This window comes from Notamacropus eugenii, chromosome 1 (genome assembly GCF_028372415.1).
Source record: "Notamacropus eugenii isolate mMacEug1 chromosome 1, mMacEug1.pri_v2, whole genome shotgun sequence".
Taxonomy (NCBI): domain Eukaryota; kingdom Metazoa; phylum Chordata; class Mammalia; order Diprotodontia; family Macropodidae; genus Notamacropus; species Notamacropus eugenii.
In genome coordinates, this window is record NC_092872.1 from 554400814 (window position 1) to 554415255 (window position 14442).

At 37.0% G+C, this 14442-nt stretch overlaps 2 long non-coding RNA genes across 2 annotated transcripts in view; one reads left to right on the top strand and one right to left on the bottom strand.

Annotated features, from left to right (window-relative positions):
* LOC140520389 (uncharacterized) overlaps nt 1-11659 on the top strand; it is an 83086-nt gene extending 71427 nt beyond the window's left edge. Inside the window, exon 3 of the long non-coding RNA XR_011972486.1 lies at nt 10812-11659. This is a non-coding gene — a long non-coding RNA (uncharacterized lncRNA). The remainder of the gene's footprint in view (nt 1-10811) is intronic.
* The window catches only part of LOC140520390 (uncharacterized), a 179508-nt gene that overhangs the window by 144254 nt on the left and 20812 nt on the right, over nt 1-14442 (bottom strand). The gene's annotated exons all lie outside the window — the stretch shown is intronic.

Genomic DNA, 14442 nt, shown 5'->3' on the forward strand with positions numbered 1-14442 from the left:
TAGTCTATTTTTAAAGATATTATTTTCTTCAGCATTTTTTGGGTCTCCTTTAGCAAGTTGTTGACTTGTTTTTCATGATTTCTTGCATTGCCCTTATTTCTCTTCCAAATTTTTCCTTTACTTCTCTTACTTGATTTTCAAAATCAATTTTGAGCTCTTCCCTGGCCTGAGACCATTTCATATTTTTCCCCGAGGCTTTGGATATAGGAACTTTGACCTTGCCATCTTCCTCCAAGTGTTTATGTTTCATATGTTTTATCTTCCTCATCCCCAAGGATGTAAGAACATACATTTTCACCAAGAAAATAACTTTCTATAGTCTTTTTTCCCCTTTTTGGTCATTTCCTAAGCCAATTACCTGAACTTTGAGCTCTTTGTTGAGAGTGTACTGCCCCATGTTTCAGAGATTTTGTGCAGTTGTTTTCAGAGATATCTCTAGGGACCTATAAATTCATAGTTCCTCCAAAGTGGTATGATCAAAGGAGAGGTGTGTGCTCCTCGCCTGGCCTGTGCTCTGGTCTATGAGCAACCACAAGCAGTCTTTTCTGCCCTTGAATTGCAAATAGGATTCCCTTTCCATAGCTGCCACCAGCTCCACCACACCAGTGCTATTTCTTACCCTAGCACCACCACCCAGGACTATGACCCATATCAGCTGCTCAATTCCCCCACCTTCTGTAGGCAGAGAGCTCCAGAACTTGCAGCCAGCCTGGACTGGGGCAGGACCTGGGGCCAGATCATGTCCTTCTCTTACCTAGGTGAGAGAGCTTTCCCCACTGACCTTTGAAGTTGTTTTTGGTGTTTGTGGGTTGAGAAGTCTGGAAACCCATACAGCTGCCAGTGATTCAGCTCCCTGAAGCCTGTTACAGTCTGTCTGTTCAAGCACAGCACAGATTAGGGTGTGCTCTGCTCTGATCCCTGTGCAATAGACCCTTTCTGTTGGCCTTCCAGATTGTCTTGGGCTTGAAATTTGTTTCACTCTGTCATTTTGTGGCTTTTGCTGCTCTAGAATTTTTTTAAAGTCATTTTTATAGGTATTTTGAGAGGTTTGGAGGTGGAGTTCAGGCAGATCTCTGCTTCTACTATGTCATCTTGTCTCCAGCCTGCTCCCACAGTCTATTGACAGTATTTCTCCCTGCCTTTGAACTATGACCCAGAAGTGGGTATAAGCAATGGAGCTGCCAACCAGCACCTGGTCTTATGTCTAGTGCTAGTACAGGGGTTCCCTATAGTCTCTTTTGACCAGTTGCCAGGTACCTTTAGCATCTCTAGCTTGGGAGCTCCTGAAACTGATGCTGCTTTTGTTGCCATTATCTAGTCCCACCACTGGTGCTTCATCCATATGGTTCTGGGCCATCCTCCAACCTTCTATCACAGATGTCTCTTTCCAAACTTCTAAGTTGTCTTGGGCCGAAAGAACATCTCATTCTGCCCTTCTGTTGGTTCTACCAATTCAGAATTTGAGTTGAGGCATTATTTTAAAGTTGTTTGGAGGGAAGTATTGGGAGGGCTCAGATAAACTCTTCTTTGCCTCTGGACTTTGACTCCTCCTGCGTGTCTAAATACTTACTGATAAAGAGTGGAAAAGAAAGAAAGCATTTCTTGCTTAGTGATAGAGTACTATTTGGTCAGTGAAGACTAGTCAGAGGATTTGTAGCTAATTTGAAAATGTTAAATCAAAGGGTAAGATTAATATTGAACTGTTAAAAATCTGATATTCAACTTGTAAACTAGATATATCCTTAGATTGATCACAAAGTAGGAAATATATATTCCAAGCTGCTAAGGGAGAAACCTATAAGAAATTTTTACTTTTTATTTTATGTTTATGGCCATCTGCTGATCTGGGCTTTAAATACCCAGGAAGAGAAAGGTAGTGAGCTGTGAGTGAAACTCTGCCCACTACAGGAAAAGATATTGAGTTTTATGAGTATCCTTACAGAAGTCTTTTGACTCATAGGATGTGTGAGCTAATACTTGCCTAGTTCCCCCATGCTGGCTCATACTTGTGATGCTACCTATTTCTTCCTTTTTCTTCTCAGTGTCTTAGTTCATTTCCACATTTCCTACCCACAAATCTCTTCCCCTGAGATCAGGTTCAATGACAATCTGGGCAGTGTGCCCCCAGGTCGAGTATGAAACCCAATCAGAGCTTGGGGGGAGAGAGAATTGTCCCCCTAAAGGAGGTCTCCTATATTCCTTTGTTCCATATTCAGTGCTTTTTGGGGGATTTACCAAAGGTAGAAATGTTTGTACAGATCAAACATCAAAACTTATAAGGGAACATAGTTTCTAAACAATATCCTCTAAGAAATAATTGCAATTTAACATCAAAGAGATACAATCCTACTCTAAGGAGGAAGGTCCTCTATGATGAATTTATTGGAGTGCATGGACACAAATCACATAGGAAGAAAAGGCACACACATTGCAATCTACATCAAAGATAGTGACCATGCTAATGAGAACATAGATAAGTAGCATATAAAGCTACCACAAATTTCTTACTCTCCCCTTCAGTTTCAGATTACATTTTGTGTCTGGAATTTTTTGTTTACAAGAAAAGGGAAAGAAAAATTCAGGAATTCATCCTTTCTTCCCCTTCAGCAATTTATTGGTCTAACTTAACCCATCTGTGGCCATTAGTTACTTGAATTCTGGTAAGAGGAGATTGTCCCTCTCCTCAGTGGGTGGCTAACAAATTCTCTTTCACCTCTGTGGAATATTTCAGGGATAGGGAACATTATCTTTGAATGCATTTGCAGTCACCTTCATATATTTATACGTTCAGTACTTAGGCCCCTTTGAAATCAATGTGCAAATGATATGCAAACTAGGTGTCCCCAGGTTAACTGAAACAATATATTGCCACTTGAAGACCAAGTGGCTGGGAAATTTCCATGCCTAAATTCTCGCATCCTTAACCTTACTTGGCATTCTGATTAAGGCTTTCACAGTCTGATGATCCCCAAATCAGCCTTCTTCCTCTTCTATTGAAGTTAATGCATTAAGCAAAAAACAAAACAAAACAAAACAAAAAAAAACAACCCAAAACAGACCACTTCTTTCTTTTTGGAAAGAGGGGTGGTATTTTAATCAGTTTCACTGTATCGGCAACATGATGATGAAAGCATAGAAAGAGAGGTTTGTGCTGCACACAAGCCTATTTGTTAATTTTCTTATCATGTCCTTTGGCCTCACTCTCTGAAATCATTCCACCAAAATCTAAATATGACTTAGATGGTCTATCTTTGAACACTAACGATTAACATTTGTCAGTGTTTTGCTTTTCTTTATCACACACTTTGATCTACCATTTCTGATTCACAGAGGCTATCAAATATCTTTTGAATTTTGACAATAAAAACTGGGGAGAAGACAGTCCTTCTCAACTTCTGAATTGCAAACTAGATAGAGTTACACTTTACATTTGGCTACTCAGCTTTTGAAGCCAAGCAGGAAAATCTTCATCTTAAAATCTCCAGTGAAAAAGAACTGGTGCATTCCAGGTTGACTAGGTTTAAGGGTTTGTTTGTTTATTTATTTTTCCTATTTTTTTAAAATCTCATGACCTGATTTCTGATAAAGAGATTCATGTTCTAAAAGTTTTTTTTAGAGTAGGAATTCAGACATATAACATTTTATAATTCCAAAGCACTTTCACTCTCTTATTTCAACCTTAAAACAACTATATGAGCTCACTGAACCAGTATCATTATCCCAATATTACAGACGGGTAATCTGATACTGAGTGAGTCAATAATGACGAGCCTCTCTCATAAGTAAAAGTGTCTAGATTCAAATTCAGGTCTTACAAATCAATAGCTAGTATTCTTTTCATTATATCACATTGCATAATACAATTGAGCTTTAGCTATGGGAGCCTTATTTTATTCAAATCTATTTACTCCTTTTCTCATGTGAATTAGGTGAATTACTTTCTGGAAGATTGTAGAAAATAAGATAGGTACCACAACACTGGAGAAGGGCAAATGTCATTTTGATTTTGAACAAAAGAGGGGAAAGGATATAATACGAAAATTTGCAAATAACCTTGACTTTCTTTGACCCTTGGAAAAATCTAGAAGATGCTATTCAAAGGATTGTTAGTCAAGAGCCTGAAAAGACAGGACTGAGCAGAATGAGCCATGATGGCCTTATCAAGGTAAACTAGATGGAATGTTTTCTTTTTAAACAAGGTCACTAGATTATTTGATCAGAGAAATTTTTTGCATGCTATTTACTTAATTTTTAGCAAGCATGTATATATATATATATATATATATATATATATATATATATATATATATATATATATATATATATGCATGTGTGTGTATTTATTTAGAGGATGAATAAATATGAGTTCAATAATAGTTCATTTGGGTAGATTTGGAACTAGTTGAATGATAGAACCTCAACACTTGGAAGAAGGCCATTAGTGAAGCAACCCAGGGATCTGGCTGGCCAGGGGCAATTTAACCTTTTGTATTTTGATTTGAATAAAGTGATTTGAATAAAGGCATAGATGGAACATTTATCAAATTTGCAGATGGTACAAAGTAAAGTAAGATAGCTAACATGTTGGATGACAGAGTAAAGATCCCAAAATCTTAATAATCTGTAATGTTGGATCTAATTTATAGAAAGGGACTTTATAAGGATAAATTCAAAGTCTTATGTTGATTTTTACAAATCTATTTTACAAGTATCAGATCAAGGAGATGTGTCTTGCTAGCAATTTATAGATAGACAGACAGATAGAGAGATGGATGATAGATAGATAGATAAACTAGATATATATCTACCTAGTTTACTAGAAATATCTAGTTCTAGTAAAGAACTAGAAACTAAAAGTAATAGGGTATCTATCAATTGTGGAATGGCTGAGCAAATTATTTTATAGGAATGGGATAGAATTTGGGCAGCTAGGTGGCAACATTAGATAGAATTCCAGACCTAGAATCAGGAAGACTTGAGTTCAAATCCAACCTCAGATACTTTCGAGCTGTGTGACTCTGGGAAAATCACTTAACCCTATTTGCCTCAGTTTCCTCATCTATAAAGTGAGCTGAAGAAGAAATGAAAAACCACTATAGTATCTTTGCCAAGAAAACCCCAAATGGGAGCATGAAGAGTAAGACAAGACTGACAAATAACTAAACAATAGCAATAATCCAATACCATTGTTTCATAAGACATGATGAAAAGCATGGTTTCAGAGAAAACTTTGAATACTTGTATGAACTGTTACCAAGTGATGTGAACAGCACCAGCAGCACAACTTATTTACAAACAACCACATCACAAAGACAGATAACTTTAAAGACTTAAGAAGTTAGGCTAATGTAATGACCAACCATGATTATAGAGGAGTGATGAACAATGCCTGTCCAATTCCAGACAGAAAGGTGAAAACTCAAAATGGAGAATGAGACATATTTTTTGACATGGCCAATGTGGAAGCTTGTTTTGTTTGACTATTCATATTTGTTACCAGGGTTTTGTTTTGTTTTGTTTTGTTTCGTTTTGTTTTTTTTTATCCCCTAAGTGGGAAAGAAAATAAATGTTTGTTAACTGAAACAAAAATTAAAACAAAAGATATGGGGGGAAGGGGTGGCAAGATGGCAAAGTAGAAAGATGCCCATATGCTAGCTCTTCTCCCACAGCCCATAAAATACTTGTTAAAAATTACTCTCAACAAATTCTAGAGCAGCAGAAGCCACAGAACAACAGTGAAAGAGATTTCCAGCCAAAGGTAACCTGCAAGGCCAACAGGAAAGGTCTATCCCATGGGATGCTGAGTGGAGCAGAGCCCAGCCCTGGCCACATGGCAGCAGGAGGAACAGCACTGAAATAGGCCTCCAGGGCAGAATTCCCAGCAGGGAAGGTCTCAGTTCCCTCAACCCACAAGTGCTGAAGAAAGCTTCAAAGGTCAGTAAGAGGGCTTTGCCAACTGGATGAGAGGGGGACAGGGCTCCCCCCAGCACTGGTCCCAGGCTGCAACAGCAGTAGCAGCAGCATCAGCAGCAGTGGCGGTGGCAGCAGTGGGTGTCCGTTTGTGAAGCACATGGCCTAAAGCCACTGGAGGAACTGAGCAGCTGATCTGAAACTCAGCCCTGAGCATTGTACTGGGGGAGGAGGAACACTAGAACCCTCTTCTTGAGACAAGATTCAGAAGTCAAGTAACTGGGAAAATGCCCAAAAAAGGGAAAAAATAAGACCATAGAAGGTTGCTTTCTCTGTGAACAGGTATTTCCTTCATCCTTTCAGATGAAGAAGAATAAAACATATTGTCAGAAGAAGTCAAGGTTTCTGAATCCAGTACCTCCAAAACGAATATGCAATGGGCTCAGACCATGGAAGAGCTTGAAAAGCATGTCAACAGCTTGCTAAAGGAGACCCAAAAAATGCTGAGGAAAATAACACCTTTAAAAAGAGGCTAACTCAATTAGAGAAAGAGGTCCAGAAAGCCAATGAGGAGAAGAAGGCTTTAAAAAGCAGAATTAGGCAATTGGAAAAGGAGGTTCAAAAGCTCACTAAAGAAAATAGTTCTTTAAAATTAAGAGTAGAATTCAGGGAAGCTAAGGACCATATGATAAACCAAGAAGTTAAAAAACAAAACTAAAGGATTGAAAAAATAGAAGATAATGTGAAATATCTCATTGGAAAAACAACTGACCTGGAAAACAGATCCAGGAGAGACAATTTAAAAATTATGAGACTACCTGAAAGCCATGATCAAAAAAAGAGCCTAGACATTATCTGTCATGAAATTATCAAGGAAAACTGCCCTGATATCCTAGAGCCAGAGGGAAAATAAATATTGAAAGAATCCACTGATCATCTCCTGAAAGAGATCCAAAAAGAGAAACTCCTAGGAACATTGTGGCCAAATTTCAGAGTTCCCAAGTCAAGGAAAAAATACTGCAAGCAGCTAGGAAGAAACAATTTGAGTACTGTGGAAATACAATCAGGATAACACTGGACCTAATAGCTTCTACATTAAGGGATCAAAGGGCTTGGAATATGATATTCCAGAAGTCAAAGGAACTGGGATTAAAACCAAGAATCACCTACTCAGCAAAACTGAGTGTAATACTTCAGGGGGAAAAAATGGTCGTTCAATGATATAGACGACTTTCAAGTAGTCTTGATGAAAAGACTAGAGCTGAATAGAAAATTTGACTTTCAAACACAAGAATCAAGAGAAGTATAAAAAAGTAAACAGGAAAGAGAAATCATAAAGGACTTTCTAAAGCTGAACTGTTTACATTCCTATATGGAAAGATAAGATTTGTAACTCTTGTGACTTTTCTCAGTATTTGGGCAGGTGGAGGGATTATACACACACACAAACACACACACACATATAGACAGAGAATGCAGGTTGAGTTGAATCAGAAGGGATGGTATCTATAAAAAATATAATTAAAGGGTGAGAGAGGAATATGTTGGGAAGAGAAAGGGAGAAATGGAATAGGGCAAATTATTTCTCATGGAAGAAGCAAGAAAATTTTTTTTTAATGGAGAAGAAAAGGGAGGAGGTGAGAGGGGAAAAGTGAAGCATACTCTCTTCACATATGGCTTAAGGAGGGAATAACATGTTCACTCAATTTGGTATGAAAATCTATCTTACACTACATGAAAGTAGGGGAGAAGGGGACAAGTGGGGCAAGGGGGATGATAAAAGGGAGGGCAAATGGGGGAAGGGAGTAATTAGAAGTAAATACTTTTGGGGAGGGACAAGGTCAAATGAGAGAATAGAATAAATGAGGGACAGGGTAGAATAGAGGGAAATATTGTTAGTCTTACACAACATGACTATCGTGGAAGTCTTTTGCAAAATGACACATATTCTGTATTGAATTGCTTGTCTTCTCAGAGGGGATGGGTGGGGAGGGAGGAAAGGAGAGAAGTTGGAATTCAAAGTATTAGAAATGAATGTTGAGAACTGTTATTGCATATAACTGGGAAATAAGAAATACAGGTAATAGGGTATAGAAATCTATCTTGCCCTACAAGAAAAGAGAGAAGATGAGGATAAGGGAAGGGTGGGATGTGATAGAAGGGAAGGGCTCATTGAAGGCAGGGGTAATCAGAATGCAAGGTGTTATGGGGTGGGGGGAGGGGATAGATGGGGAGAAAAAGTGGAACTCAAAATTTTGTGGAAATGAATGTCAAAATCTAAAAATAAATAAATAAAACTATTATTTTAAAAAAAGATATGGGAATTATAGTCCATTCTAATTTTAACATGAATCAACATTGTAATTGTAATGTGGCAACTGAAATCTAGTGTGATTTTAGATTGTATTTAAAATTAAAAAGGCATAATATCTGGGGCTAGTGGGGTGACAGAGCTATCTTACTCTTATTTAGACCACATTTGGGCATTACTTTTTAAATAAAGATATTGACAACTTGGCAGCAAGGAAGGCAAGTAGGATTGGTGAAGGATCTTGTGATCATATCATCTGAAGATGAATTGAGCTGACGTTAATTATCCTGAAGAAGAAAATACTTAAGGAGGACATTAGAGCTGCAGATTTAGAGTCAGGAATAACTGGGTTTAAATACTGCCTCAGTATCTTCCAAGTCTTATGACTGTTGCCAAGACCCTTAGCACTGGCTGCACCTTAGCTTTCAATTCAGTAAAGTGAGGGAATTGGGAGCATGGTCTCCTAAAGTCCCTTCCAGGTTTAAATTAGTGATCCTATAGTCCTAAGTATTTCAACAAATATCCTGTGGGAAAAGAACAAAGCCAGTCCAAATATCCCTGGAGGGCAGAACCAGGAGTAAAAAATGCAGAAAAGTAGTTTATGGTTAATTAAAGGCATCATCAGTAACAGAAACTTCCTAACCATTAGAGTGATTCTTAAGCAGAATAACCTGCCTCAGGAGATGGTGTGTTCCACTTAACTGGAGATCTTCAAGGAAAGGCTGGGTAATCACTTCTCAGATATGTTATGGATGAATTGGATTACCAACCTTTTGAAGCCTCTTCCAACTCAGACTCTGTGATCCTATTCATGCAATATTTGCTTATGCTAATCAAAAAGAAATAAAATAAGGATGTGTAAGTGTTGAGTTCACCCAACCTGAAAATGCCCTGATGGAAGTGAGTTCTGGGGGAGGGGAGATCATTATTCTAAGTCATAACCAAGGTGGAGAAAAAATGAAACCAACAATGAGACTTTGAAAATAGAATGGTCACAACCTATAATTTTCTCCTCTTGAGTTTCTTTCCTTACAAAATGAAACACGGAGGTGAATAACACAATGAGGAAACATCTGAACTATTAAGATATACCCACGTGCCATGGCATCAGCATTTCAAGAAATGAAACAATGATACAGTATAGGTCTGGAGTAAAATATATCTGTCTTAAAAGAATGAAAAGTTGAAATCTAACCCCTGATTTCAGTCAGGGTTTCCTAAGATGCCCCAAAAATCTTCATCTCTGGGATATCTAAAGTAAAGTTTGATCATCATCATTATTACTCATATTTCTATAGCATTTTGAGATTTAAAACATTTCCTCACAAGAATGTTGTGAGTATATAGCAGCAAGTACTATCCTCAGGTTAGAGATGAGAAACTTAGGTTTTTACAACCTAGGTGATTGACTCAAGGTCACCCACTGAATGTCAGGCCTGCCATTCTAACGCTGATCTGGGTCTAGGTCCAATGTTCTTCCTGTGCTTATATAGCACAGCTAGTTGTTTTGATTTTCGAAAACCCAGAACTTTAATTTTTCCACATTCTATCAGATCCTATTCTAGAAATTATATGTGAATCAATAGTGCATAGAGAACAATGTTGTTGTTTAAACAACAATGCTTGTTGTTTCATTGATGGTCAGAATTACAGAACTGTAGTACTGCGAAAAACTCAACATAAAATCATAAATCCTGACTCTCCCACTTACTAGATCTATGATTTTGGGCAAGTCACTTAACTTTTCAAGTCAGTTTCCTTACTTGTAAAATTAGAATATTGATCTAGTTGATACTGAAAGTTTCTTATAGGAATATGTAAGTCTCAAGATTCCTGAAAGCACTGGCATCTTACGATTCTTCAATCATTCTTGAGTTTGTGAACTTATTGGTAATTTTATATGCCAAGAGAATCATCAAAAAGTATGTAAACAATTACTTACATAAAGAAATCTGTGTACAGAAAAAGGAAACTTAAGTCATCACTAATGACTCTACAGAAAGAGGAAAATGTTTGCCCTAGAAAAGATGATTTTGTTCAGTGCATTCTAAAAAGGGCAAAATAAACGACAGGATATTGTGTAGAGAAGAGAGATTTGTATAGAAGATCGGTTTAAATCTCTTATTTTCTCAAAATTGCATTTCATTACTTGAACTCACAGTTGGGAACAAGTTCTAGGACATAAATCTTAAGTGTGGGAGGAGGCAGAGACTGAAGTCTTTTTCCTCCCCAAATCAGCCGCATAAACAGCTCTTAACAAGAAGGCTTCCTTTTTGTGCATGAAAGTTTGCACTTCATTACCCTTAATTGCATGCTTTAAAAGGTATTCTTTGTAAATGCATATTGAACTGAGTAGATTATAAAACATTGGCTTTTCCATGTCTGCTAACTTCATTTGACTCTTATCCTTAACTCTGAGTTCATCCATTGCCTCTTCCAAGGATAAACTAAAACAGACCTTCATCTTAGATATGGTCCTTTTCTTTCTTGAGAAAATATTCAGTTACTCAAATGGATTGGTAATCTTAGTGATGTGAGTATTCTTTTTAGTGATACAGATGATAATGCATTTTGTGCATTTCTTTCCCAGGTCCTTCCATTACTTCACCACAAATGGTCTGCTTGACATGCTGGTGACCTTCTGGTTTTCCTCAAATTGCAGGTATAACAATGCAGCATTTCAATTGTCCATCAGTTATCCCCCATCTTCTTTCTGATCTTACATTTCTTTGATGACAGCCTTTTGTATATTTGATGACAAATTTCCTTTTGTAACTCATTTTTCCTAAAATGTGGAAGCCTTTTAAAATATATTATATACTTCTCTATTGCCAGTTGGGTGATCCTTAACACCTGAGCCAACATTATTCTCCATTTCCAGGATCTGTATAAGATATGCATAACTAAATGTGCTTTTAATATATCTAGATCTAGACCTCTATTTCTATATATGTGTTTATCTATACAGGTGGATGTGTTCTCTAGGTTTTCCATGCAACTTTATACAGTAGCCAGTCAATAAGCATTTAAGTACTTCACATGGGTCAGGTCTTGGTTCTAAGAATGTGAGGATACAAGAAAGGTACCAAAAACCCCTTCTCTCAAAGATCTAGAATTCTCATGTGGGAGGTGATATGTAAATAACTAGGTATATTCAAGACATACACATAATATATGAAAGGCAATCCAATAGAGGAAAGCACTAATATATGGGGTGAGAGTGGGGAACAAAACCTTGTGCAGAAGGTAAAGCTTGACCCAAGTGTTGAAGGAAGCCAGTGAAACCAAGAAGCAAAAGTGAGGGGGCCAAGCCTCCCAGATGTGAGGGAGAGCCATTGGAAAGGGACAGAGATAGGAGATAGAGCATCACATTCCAAGAACTATAAGGACAGTTTGTCTATATTATAAAAAAAATGGAGAGCAATAGAGTGTAAGAATTCTGAAAATGTACTAAGGAGACAGGGTATGATGAGCTTTAAATGACAAACAGGTGAATTTATACTCCTCCTAGAAAAAATGGGGAGTCATTGGACCTTACTGAACAAAGGGGGTCTTATGGTTAGACTTGTAATTTAGAAAAACCATCTTTGCAACTGACTGAAGGATGACTGGAGTGGTAACAGACTTGAGGCAAGAAAAGTAGTTAGAAGGCTATTGCAGCGCCTAAAATTTGGGATGATGAGGTCTTGAACTGAGAACAAGTCCTCCTGTTTTATGGATTTCTTGATATAAATGGTCAAAGGTTTATCAAACAAAGTTATGCTCATTATTATAGATTTCAAGTAATCATGCATAATTTGTGTTTATGCATAGGAGATAATTTGTTGGAGAAGAGCCTTTAAGGTGGCATTTTGTTCAACCTAATCAAATCTTTTTGTGGTCCTCAAACAGTATGTTCAGGAGGTCATATATTCTCTATATTATTCAGCCAATATTATGATTGTAACAGCATGATATATAATTAGCTTTTAAAGTCTTGTATGTTCCCTTCTGATTTTTTTTTACCAAGGATTTCCTTGATGCATGTATTTAGATCATTCATATATGTATATATATATGCATATAAGATACACATATAGAACATATATATGTATATGTGTATAGATGTGTGTGCACATACATATATATGCATGTTGTCTATATTTGAAAGTAAGTATATTACTTGGGAGTTATTGATGTTGTCTTGTTTATTTTTTAGAATAATAAAATCCAAGAATTTTTCAGCTCCATTGGTATCTTATCCTTTGGATTCCTTAAAAATCAAAACCCTTACAATTGTTTTGCCTTTAAAAGAACCTCCTCTGTATACAATTGATGTGGCCCACTTGATTTCTCATTTATGTTTACTTCGGTACCATTTCTACTTTCTCTAGAAATACATTTAGTTCCCAGTTATTACAGTCCAAAGGTGAGGATTCCACTATCCTTGATGGTGAAGATAGGTTGTTATTAATATCGTCCTGTAATTTCTTTCATTTGATTATTGTCCACCTTTCAGTGGACAATCTCTAAACGTATTAGAAATACTTTGTTTTGTCTTCTTTCTTGATAAGTTTTCTTTACTCTTGTTTTCTCTTCACTGTTTTTCTCTATCAGTTTGTTCATTATCTTTCACTACCTATTTCTACAAGTTTTTACAAATGATCTTAAATTCTAAATTAGTGTTGCCCTTGGCTGCTATATCTTTTTTTCTTATAAAGGAGGTCAAGTGTTTGCTGACTAAGATGTTTTATATGTCCATTTTGACTCATTATTGTTACAGCTGATTTAAAGTTCCACATAAAATTGCTATGATCTGTGTTGTTATTTCTCCCATCCATTTCCTATTTCTTAGGACAGGATGAGAGTTGTTTTAATTTAATATTGTATTTTTTCTTTTTATATTCCCACTTCCAGCTTTGTATTAATTTTTATCTTTGTTCTAACAAGACAATGATCTAACTATATACAGATAGTTAATTCAGGAGTATCTTTCACTCAAATCTAATCAATTTAATTTCAGGGAGAAGAGGCTAATGTTTTTCAGTACTCATCATGTCCAGTATCTTTGAATTCTTTCTCTTAAATTATTTCTGACCTCAGTCAAAAAGCATTACTAGGTCCTAGGAACTATGCTAAGTGCTGAGGATACAAATATGAGCAAAAAGAAATATACTCCCTGCCCTCAAGGAGTTTACTGTTGTTGTGTTTGTCCTTTGTCCTCAAAGAGAACCATGACTTCAGGGAGATGATGACATGACTTTCAGTTGACTTGGATATGAGTGAGTGAGGGCTGCGTAAGATCACCAGCCTCACCTTCTCCTCCAAAGCCATCTAGGTCCAGTGGCCAGATATTCATCAGGAAAACTGGAGATAGCCCAGGTTGAAAGGAGCTTACATTCTAATGGGAAAAGTTAACACATGAAAGGAAAGCTGAAAAGTAGCAGAGGAGAAGATGTAGCCAAGGGCCATCATGGTGTCTGTCCACAGAATGCAGGGTGGTTGGTCTGAGATCCTTCCCCAAAATGAAGGTTCTGGGAGGAAGTCACCAGTGGGAGAAGGATCCACAGGAGTGAAAAGTGTAGGCAAGAGGAAGATATATCATGGTGACACAGTCTGAAGAATTAGATTTGTAAGTATGAAGCTTCTGTGTAGTCATAACCCAAACCATATTTCCCCAAATATTTTTTATAATTCCTATCTATTCCACTTTTACATTGAAGTCACTGAGTATCAAAATATCTGTTGATTTATTTTGAAGGTCTCATGGAATCCTTCATAGAATATCTCTGCCTCTCTACCTCCATGTCAGGTGCTGGTTTATAAAGTACAATTTTTTTATGGTGCTTTTTTTGCAGACATCATGAATGTTATAATATTGATAACAATATGCCCTACTGGCTGACTGTCTATGCCAAAGGAGATAAATCTCTCTGTACTTAGCTGGGCTGGTCCTCAGAAAATAGACAGGATCTGTTTCTGGTATCATATTCTGTATCTTTCCAGCAAGGTAGTTCATGCCAAAACTTGTATTTCCCTAGTAGAGCTTTTGAGAAGCCAAGGTCACTCTCATACCTCAATAACTCACTAAAATAGGATGTAATAAAGAATTATGAAGATAAATAGATCATGATAATATGTAGAAGGAACCCTACTTCCTGAAAATGGATTTTGATTACATACTAATGGAGGAAATACCACACAAAGTCAGATAAGACTGATCTCAGGCTGAGGCAGTGTGG